Below are 10,907 nucleotides of genomic sequence, written 5' to 3'. Positions count from 1 at the left end.
TATGGATTTGCAATAATCCATGTAATGCATATTAGGATCAGAACATAAACATTTATACTGGAAATTTGAAGGTGATAAATAATATTAAAAGGCATTTAAAAAGGAGAAAAATATGATTTTTCTGGATTATTGGTTGAGAGGATGCACAATGGTCAATTCTGATAAGAACAGGATTGAGGAAGAACATGTCAACAATATAATAGGAGGTGAAATGATTTTAAATTAAGAGGAATTGAGGTTTTACATTTATTTACTTTTTTTAAAAATTATTTTATTATTTTATTTTTTTTAATTTTATTTTTTTTCATTGGTTGTTCACAAAATTACAAAGCTCTTGACATATCATATTTCATACATTAGATTGAAGTGGGTTATGAACTCCCAATTTTACCCCAAATGCAGATTGCAGAATCACATCGGTTACACATCCACAATTTTACATAATGCCCAATTAGTAATTGTTGTATTCTGCTACCTTTCCTATCCCCTACTATCCCCCCTCCCTTCCCCTCCCATCTTCTCTCTCTACCCCATCTACTGTAATTCATTTCTCTCCTTGTTTATACAAAATTACATATAAGAGGTTGTGAGGGGAATGGGAAAATAAACAAAATGAGGTTTTACATTTATTATACAAAAAGAGTGTGTTGATGAGAGAAGAAACATGATTTACCTGTGATTTAATCATTTGGGGGTAACTGTTACATTGACAATAGACCAGGAAATAAAAGAGTACATACATTGAGAGATATTATGAGATATTGAGGAAATCAAGCTGAGAGAGACTCGTAACTAAAACTAAGATGGTTTTAATGGAGAGAGTGAGAATTGGCTGGATTTTAGATGTGTTTTTCATTTGGATTATTATTTCAGGAAATATTGGGCATAGTGTTGGAATTAAAGAGAAGATTTACAATTATGTCAAGAATCTTGTTCTCAGCAAATTGAAACATAAATTTAACAAAAATTTACTGGAAAAAAAGTGGATTGTGAATCTGAATTTACGTAGGTAAGGACAAGGATTATAGCAAATTTAAGGGTTTATTAGATATTCAAGTGGAAATTTCCAGTAAGTCATTATGTATACAAATTTAAAGCAAGGAGAGAGTATTTGTATAGCAATATAAATTTGGCAGAAAGACAGTTTTAAGATCATGAGATAAGATGAGATCACCATGGTAGTCAGAATGACAAGTTAAAAGGGCAATGGACGGAAATCTGGAACACCGGGGAAAAAAGCCAAGGAGATTAAAAACAATAAGCTAATGAGATGGGAGAAAAACTGAGAAAGTATGGAATCCTGGGAGTCAGGTAAAAGATGTCAATCAAGTAAATATTGCCTCTGTCACAAAGAGGTCAACTATTAAGTAAGAAAATAAATAAAGTATGCTCATGGAATTCAGTAATAGTGCAGTCATGGCTGATGATGGGAATGGAATCTGGAGGGCCCTGGGTGCAAAGCACCTGACACACTTGGCATTGGAGAGGAACTTGGAGGGTAAAAAAAAAAAAAAAAAAAAAAAAACAAGATTTTAGAAGTTTGACAGTAAAGGGTGGAAAATAATTGGGTCTTTATGTGTGTAATTCTTCCCATCAAAGAAAGTTTTGTTTGCTTTTCAACAGCAACTTTATCATTCTAAATAAACAGGCTGTAGAAAAGCATTGGTACTAATTTCAGCAGGAAGAATGATTAAGGAGAGTTTCCACTCACTACAGGAAGTCAAAGAACACAGGATTCCAGGGAAAAAAGGATAATTATGTCTGTTTTCTGAGCTTCGAGAAGCACTGATGGGTTATAGACAGAAAAACATCACCACTTTCCAGATGGTACTAGAAAGACCTTGTCTTAGCGATTTGCCCCAAATTCCATGTCATTTCAAATTCCTTAGGAGAAATAATGATTTGAATTTTATATGTCACATTGTGAACAAAAGTCCTTAAATTTCAGAGAGTTAAAAATATCACTGAAAAGATTTGGAAATTATACAATCAAGAATTTCAACCCTTATGATAGGAAGGAAATACATAAAGAAAATAAGTGAAGCCACTTGAATATTAAACACATGTTTTAACAGTAGAGACTCTGACACAATTTGTATTAAGCTGTAAGATGCATTGTTTAAAATTTTTTATAAGACAAAGTCAATCTTCAATCTCTACTATAAAGAAAGCAACCAAAATACTATAGGTTCAATTAAAGAAAAATTCAAATTATTAGAAAATAATAAAATAGTAAGATTTTTCACAATTGCAGATGTGTGTGTATGTGTGTGTATACATATATATATTTCAGCTTAGAATCTTCAATTTACTTTTACATTTAAATAGACTATTATGAAGCCTTTTGAAAATAATAGCCATGTATTTTCATATACATATGTAATCTTTATGTTGATCAAATTCTTCTCAATGTCAGGAAAAACATTATAAATGTCACCATATAAAATTATAAATGTACACATAGTTAGGCATACAAATGGAAATGTATTTCTGTTTATAAGCAAGAATAATCCAAGTTACTATCCAAAAGAATGTCTAGATATAGATAGAACATAAAACATTTATATAAGGATACAGGATATATCCTTTGATCATTCCTTGTATCTTTTGTGTATGTGTGTATGTGTTACAAATATTATTCTACTTTGTCTTTTTTTGAGTATCACATTTTTACTCATCTTCATCTGGTCTGTCTTATCCTACGACACACATATTTGTGTTAAAGAGGATCCAGATTAGAATTTATGTTTTTATTTGTTTACAGAAGAGTCTGACCTCCATTTCTCAGTGGTGATAGGCAGTCTAAAAGAAATGTTTATGTATGGAATCAAAAGATACAGAATTTTCTAATGCGCTAAAACTTTATACATTCTTTGCATCATCTAGTATGTATTTAGTGTATTAATTTACTTATACTTACATAACTCAAAATTATTCAATACAATTTCAAATAAGACCATTAACATAAAATCAAATGAAAAATGAATGAATAGAAAAAATTTAATAGAAAATTAATTCATAATTTTAGTTTCTCTGCCTATGTGAAGATATTATAATATATAAGCTGAAAGGGGGGACAACATCACTGACATGCCAACACTATAATATATTCTAACATAAACTTTAGAGGATAAAAGGAAGCTATAGCAGATCGTAACTGTCTATATGAAAGAATTTGTAGCAAAGGATGTTGTTTACATGCAGGTAAATATAATGGATTCTATACATAATTTTGTTTTATTAACATCTGAAAAATTGTTTATTGGAGTTAAATTAAGCGTTCATGATATTAATGTAAAACATAGATGTTTAAGTACCATTACAGAAAATTCATAATTGCAACAGTTCTTCATGTTACCTAAACTAATACAATGTTAATTCTAAGAAGATTGTAATAAATTAACAAGGTGTATTATAATCCTCAAAGTAACTACTAAAGCATTTGAAAATCGTATAGTTAAAAATATAGGCAATAAGGTAAAATTGAGTATGAAAACTATTTACTAAACATGTAGATAGTAATGGGGGAAAATGAAAGCAAAACCAAATGATATATTAAAAATAAAACTAGTAGACTCTGAAACATACTCACAAATATTTTAAATTTAGTGGCTTGAAATCCTCAATGGAAGAAAAAATAAAGAAATTTTCAGATTACCTAAAAGAGGAAGATCCAAATTACATGTTTCTTGTGAGCAGTACACTTCAATATTATGGCAAAAAAAAAATAATTAACTATAAAATATATGCCATATCATAGGGAACACATGCACATAGTTTTGGCTATATCAGTCTAAGAGCATATGAAGAAACATTTAAGTCAAAAACGGAAGGAACAACTGAAAATAATAAATACTTGTATGTCTTTGTGCTTAACATTAGAGATTTAAAAATCATTGAACAAAACCTGACCAGATTAAAAGGAGATATAAACAAGTCTGAATTGGAGTTAATGATACCCACATCCTTTTCTCAGTAATTAATGCATCAACTTGACAAAAATCTAATAGGGATGTAGAATATCTGATTGATATTATCAATCTCCTTATCTACTTGACATTGATGGACTAGCAAATTTCAACAACTGCAGATTTCACACATTTTCATTCTTTATTTGTATATATGTCACTAATGCTAAAATTGAATAAATGTCAGTCATGAAGCAAGTCTCAGTTGGTTAAAGAACATTTAACTCTACAAGGAGTGCTAATCAAAATATTTAGAAATCAATAAAAATAAAATAGCCTAGACATCCATATCTTCTAAACAACATATTTAAAAGAAAAACATCCTGAAAATATGAACCAAGCAGGCAGTAATAAAAATAGCACTTTTCAGATTTAAAAACTTTATTAAAGTTTATAAGAATAGTTCTAATTTTAAGTTTTTTATATTTCAAAAAGTGCAGACATTAATCAAATAAAAGAAATGTACAATGGAAAAATTACCAAGTCCAAATATATTTTGGTAAAGGTGGCAGAAGAGTAAGTTTTACTGATTTTTTAAAAAGAGATTAAAAAACATATTAATGGCATCAAGAATCAAAGAAAGATCTAACCCACAAATACAATGTGAAATGTGTAGTAAAATTTTAAAAATATAATTCTCCATTTGCAATAACTTTTTAAAAAATTGTTAGAAATAAATTTAATGAAAATATTAAAAAACTGAACACTAACATTTATAAAACTTTATTGAGAGAATTAAGGAAAGACTTAAATGGAGAGATACTGTACACAAAATTTTCATTTCCTTATTTTAATACTTACTAGAAAGTCACATTAAACAAAACACTATTGGCATAACTGTAGATTTTAAAACAATACAGCACAATAATATATTGAAAACAGATCCACACTTACATGACCAATTTATTTTTAACCAGAGTCAAGGTAAGTCAATGGACAATTTTCTTCTTAAATTGGGCTGGAATAAATTATTATAAAATGAAAAGAAAACAAAATGAAAACTTTTATTCTATTCAATATTCAAAAGTAGACTCAAAATAGAACATGGACCTAAATAAGAGGTTATACTGTGAAACTTTTAGAAGAAAACAAATAATTTTTGGAATATTGAATTAGACTAAATTTCTGAAATACAACTAAGACATCAAACCAAACAAGGAAAATTGTATACAATAGAAATATACAAAATAATGTATATAAATATCCACTGATCATAAGCTAAGTAATATTTATTGTTCATCTGTAAAGGGATTCAATGTTATACACATTATGTATGTTAAAATTAAATAAAAGACTAATATTGTCAAATGTTTTTGAAAACATGGGGAAATTTAAATTTTTAAAAATGTGATAGGGTGTGAGCATAAACTAGACATTCATTTTGAAAATGTATTATAAGGGCAAATATATGTTTATCATATTAATAAAAATATAGTTATTTTCCAAAAAATGATTAACATATCTATACACAAAATATGCAATTGTATGCAAATATTCATGTTAGCATTATTAATAGTGCAATATTATTAGTAGTGGAAAATGGAAACATCATAAATGTCCATTAGTTTATGAATGAGAAAATATGTGACATGTCCATACTATTACTATTCAAAAATAAAAGGAATCAAGGGGTTGTGAATGCATCATTGATTCTCAAAAAGTTTCAGCACAAAGAATATAGTCCGGCCCCAAATATTGTATTTTGTATGAATCCACTTATACAGATTTCCAAGGACAAAATTTTTGTGTGAGAAAAGTTAATTGGCAACCTAGAACTAAGAATCAAGAGTTTGAATTGACTATAAAGTAACACAAGAGAACATTTGAAAAATGATGAAAAAATCCTCTTGATTATGTCATAATCATTAAATAAAATTTCAATGTCATCAAATTGTACCCTTAAATATTTATTTTTTACACAAAAAACCTGCCAGAAAACAAAGAATAATAAACAGATATTATTAACCAATATTGTGATAATTAATCTGAAAATCCAGATTAAATGGCACATTTAAACCACATATTAAACTACACGTTAAACTACACATAAAAATATATTACTATAACTGACACAAAATAAAGAGCAAATTTGATTAATATTGTACTTAATAAAGATATCTAATATGTAAATAGAACCTTTCTATAGTAAAAACTTTAACTTGAGATAACTTCAATGATTAATTCTTTCAAATTATAGAAGAAATTATATCAGTTTCACAAAATGTTTATTAAAATATTAGAAATAATAAATAATTCTCAGCTCATTATTATGATCAAAAAGTATATAAAATATTACAAGAAAATAAATTCAGATATATATTATAAACAAGTACAAAATTACTTAACAAATGTAACAGTAAATTGAATCTAACAATACATAAAAAGAATTCTTTTTCATGCCAAGAGGGTAGATAAAGAAATTATGGCCAAAGAGTACAATCACATATTATTTAGGATTAAATAGAGGAAATCTTGTTACATGTTACAACAGTTCCTACAAATTTACAGTTAATTAAATATTAGAAAATTTAATGATGTAATTAACCATATCACCAAAATATGTGTGGATAAAGCATACAATCAACTCAGCAAATGCAAAGAAAACTATATAAATTTCAACACTCATTTTTAAATTTGTTCTTTCTAGATATATATAACAGGAGAGCATATTTTGACATATTACACATATATAGAACAGGTATAATTTATTCTAATTAGTGTCCTATTATTGTTTTGTATATGTATGATGTTAGATTGGTCATGTATTTATATATATGGACAGAAAAGATATGTCTGATTTATTTTACTGTCTTTTCTTGTCCAATCCCTCCTCCCTTTCCTTCATTTTCTTTTGTCTAGTCCAATGAACATCTCATCTTCCCCTCACTTGTTTTGGGTTTGCATCCACATATCAGGGAGAACATTCTGCCTTTGTTTTTTGGGGACTGGCTTATTTCACTTAGCATGATATTCTCCAGTTCCATCAATTTACCTGCACATGCCATTATTTCATTCTTCTTTATTGCTGAGTAATATTCCATTTTGTAAAAATACCACATTTTCTTTATCTGTTCATCTATTGTAGGGCTCCTAGTTTGGTTCCATTGCTTGGCAATTGTGAATTGAGGTGTTATAAAGATTGAAGCGGCTGTGTCACTATAGTATGCTGATTTGAAGTCCTTTGTGTATAAACTGGCAAGTGGGATAAATGGGTCAAATGGTCATTCCATTCCAACTTCTCTAAGGAATCTCCATATGCTTTCCATAGTGGTTACACCATTTTGCGGTTACACCATTTTGCAGTTTCACCAGTAGCATATAAGTGAACCTTTTCCCCCAACATCCTTGCCAACATTTATTGTTTCTTATATCTTGATAACTGCCATTCTGACCGGGGTGAAATGAAATCTCAATGTAGTTTTGATTTGTATTTCTCTAATTGCTAGAAATGTTGAACATATATTTTGACCATTTGTGCTCTTTTTCTGTGAAGTGCCTGTTCAGTTCCTTAGTCCATTTATTAATTGAGTTATTTGGTGTTTTTCTAGCATTAAGTGTTTTGAGTTATTGGTACATACTGGAGATTGATAACTCTATCTGAATGCTGGCAGTATAGACTTTCTACTGAGCCTACATTCTGTATGGCTCTCTATTCACAGTCTTAACTGTTTCCTTTGCTGTAAAGAAGCTTTTTAGTTTGATGCTATCCCATTATTGACTTTTGGTTTTACTTCTTGCACTTTTAGGAGTCTTATTGAGGAAGTTGGTTCATAAACTGACATGGTGAAGAATTGGGTCTACTTTTTATTCTAGTAACAGTAAATTGAATCCAACAATACATAAAAAGAGTCTCTGGTCTAATGTGTAGGTCCTTGATCCTCTTTGAGCTGAGTTTTTTTCCACCCATTTTTGATAAGAGTGGAAATTTAAAGATCATGTAATTTTAATTATGTGAGGAAATCTCATATTTTCCCATAGGAGCTTCACTATTTCACATTACCACAAACAGTAAACAGCTTTATAATTTCTCACCTTTGCCAACATTTGTTATTTTCTGTTTTCTCTTGATAGTGAAATTATGAATCATTATTGTTTTGATTTGTCTTTTTATAAGGATCAGTGACATTGATCATTTTTTCATCTACCCACTGTTTGTTTGTATTTACTCTTTGTAGAAAAGTCTATTTGAGCTAAGTGCCCACTTCTTAATCAGCTTGTTTTTTGCCATTGAGTTAAAAGAGAGCCTTATACATTAAGGATGTTAAATCTTTCTCATATTCACAAAGATTTGCAAATTCTTTAAGTCTGTTGATTGTCTCCTTTCTTCAATTTTTAAACTTGATGTAGTTTCATATTTCACTTTTTGCTTTGTTTTTATAACCATTAAACCATTTCCAAGTCCAATGGAATAAAGCATTTCTCTACATTTTTTTCCCTAGGAATTCTACAGTATCACACTTTGTGTTTAGGACTTTCATTTATATGGAGTGAAATTTGTATGTCGAGTGAGGTAAAGATCCAACTGTACTCTTGCATTTGGATTGCTATGTAGCTTTGGCATTTTTATCAAGGATCAGCTGATCATATATGTCATACAGGAATTTATTATTTTTATTCTATTCCATTGTTGTCTTGATCTTTATATTAATTTGATTGTTATTGCTCTGAAAACAGAAAATATAAGAACTTCAGTTTTGCTTTCCTTTCTCAAGATTGTCCAAATATATGGACTTCATTAAAATTTCATGTGATTTTTAACATTTCTTTCTATATTCAAAAATACTTTTTGGATTTTGATAGAGATTGCATTGAATCTACAGATCCTTTGGATAGTATGAATATTATGACAGTAGTACATCATTTAATCCACAAAACAGGATGTTTTCCATTCATTTCAGTCATTTTTAATTCATGATGGTAATATTTTGTAGCTTTTGTTGCACAAGTCTTTTATACCCTTGATTAAGTATATTCCCAAGTTTAAAAAAAGTGTAGTCACTTTAAATGGTAGGTTTCTTTTCAGATTGTTCATTGTTAATGCATAGAAAAGCAGAAAATTTTATTGATTTTGTATCCTGCAAACTTTCTGAATTAATTTATAAGTTCTAATATTTATTTGTGTGTGTTTGTGGAGTGAAGGTTGGGGAGAGATCTTTAGAATTTCCTGCATATAAATTCATGCATCTATGAACAAAGATACTTTCACTTCCTTCTTTCCAATTTGATGTTCATTTGTTTTTCCTAATATCTATGATGAGAACTTCCAAAGCTATTCTAAATGTCTTCTTATTTTTTTTAAATAAAAATTAGCAAGTTTAATTTATGTGGATATGTAAGTGGCCTTGACCATTCAGCACAATTGGTTTAAGTATTTTTAAAAATTTGAAGAATATATTTTCTTGATTATTCTAATGCTATTGAATCAAGTTAGACAAGTAATGGCAAAAACATAAATATGGAGGACAATAGAACAAAATAATCCAAATATAGAATACACTGATCTCAGTTAAAGAAAAGAAATGGAGAAAAAACAATCTTTTTCACCACATGGTAAAATTCAGACTAAATGTACCTGGAAAAACACAATTTTTACATATGTCTTTACACAAAATCACACAATGAACAAAAAAATTCTTATATTAGACCTTATGGAATAATACAAAATTGGCCATATGTCTAATGGAAAGGGATAAATTATTAATTATTTAGAATAAAATATTGAAATAGTTCAAAATATTAAGTAAATATTTCTTAGATAAGAAAAGGATGAGAAATAAAACTCATAAATTAGGAATTATGATTAATACTTGTATTATTACCTTAGGATAATCAGTAAGTTAATAAATGGGAAAGCTACAGAATAAGAGACAACATATGTTATTTACATGTTATTGTCATATGCATATACACATGCAAAATAAGAAAATACTAAAGATGGTGTTGAAACATCCCAAAAGCACACAAAAAGTTACTTAAAACATGATTTATTATAGAATGAAGATTTAAAGTTACAATAATTTTTTACTACATAGCTACAACAAATTTTAAAATAGAATATATAGACCAATAGTACTAGGTGTTAATAATGTTTGGAGAAATCAAAACCCCATTAGTATTAATACATATCTATAATGACATACTATTGGCTCTTGTTTATAAAATTCTTAGACTTACTGGCCAGTCAAAATGCATAACTAAAACAGAAGATAAATTTGAAGTGGGTATGGTAGTAAAAGCCTGTAACTCCAACTTTCTGGTAGCTGATGAAGAAGGATCATAAGTTTGAGACCAGACTCAACAATTTAGAGAGACTTATCTCAAAATAAACTACAAAAATGGGGGTTAAGAGGCTTTCTAGCTTGTGTGAGATTCAATTCCCAGCACACACACACACACACACACACAAACACACACACACACACACACAAAAGCACAAAGGCAAAATTGATACATGAGACATAAGAGGTAGAAATAAAAATAAAATGAAATGATATACATATACTAGGTAAAAGGAAGTTGCTAAAAGACATAAGATAAAGTAGACTTTTGTTAAAACTATTTATCAAGAAATATTATTAGATATTAAGGCATAAATTTGACAAATTGAAGTTAACTCCACCAAGAAGACATGAAAATTCTAATTGGGCCAGAACAATAGTTTCAAAAACATATAAAGCAAAAATTTATATATATATATATAATATATATATATATATAAAATAAGGAAATAGACAAATGTATATAATCAAATTTTAAAATATAGCCATAGAAAATTTGGACAATATCACTAGTATGTGCATATAATGGATATACAGATTGAAGTGTTGAACATTTCTAAGAAATAATACAAAAATATCAACTTAAAGTAAGCCACATATAAACAAATTAAATAGAATATAAATACACATTACAGAGTTTTAACAAAGGCAAAATGTTGTA

This window comes from Urocitellus parryii, chromosome 2 (genome assembly GCF_045843805.1).
Source record: "Urocitellus parryii isolate mUroPar1 chromosome 2, mUroPar1.hap1, whole genome shotgun sequence".
NCBI lineage: Eukaryota > Metazoa > Chordata > Mammalia > Rodentia > Sciuridae > Urocitellus > Urocitellus parryii.
Note: the sequence above shows the minus strand (reverse complement) of the source record.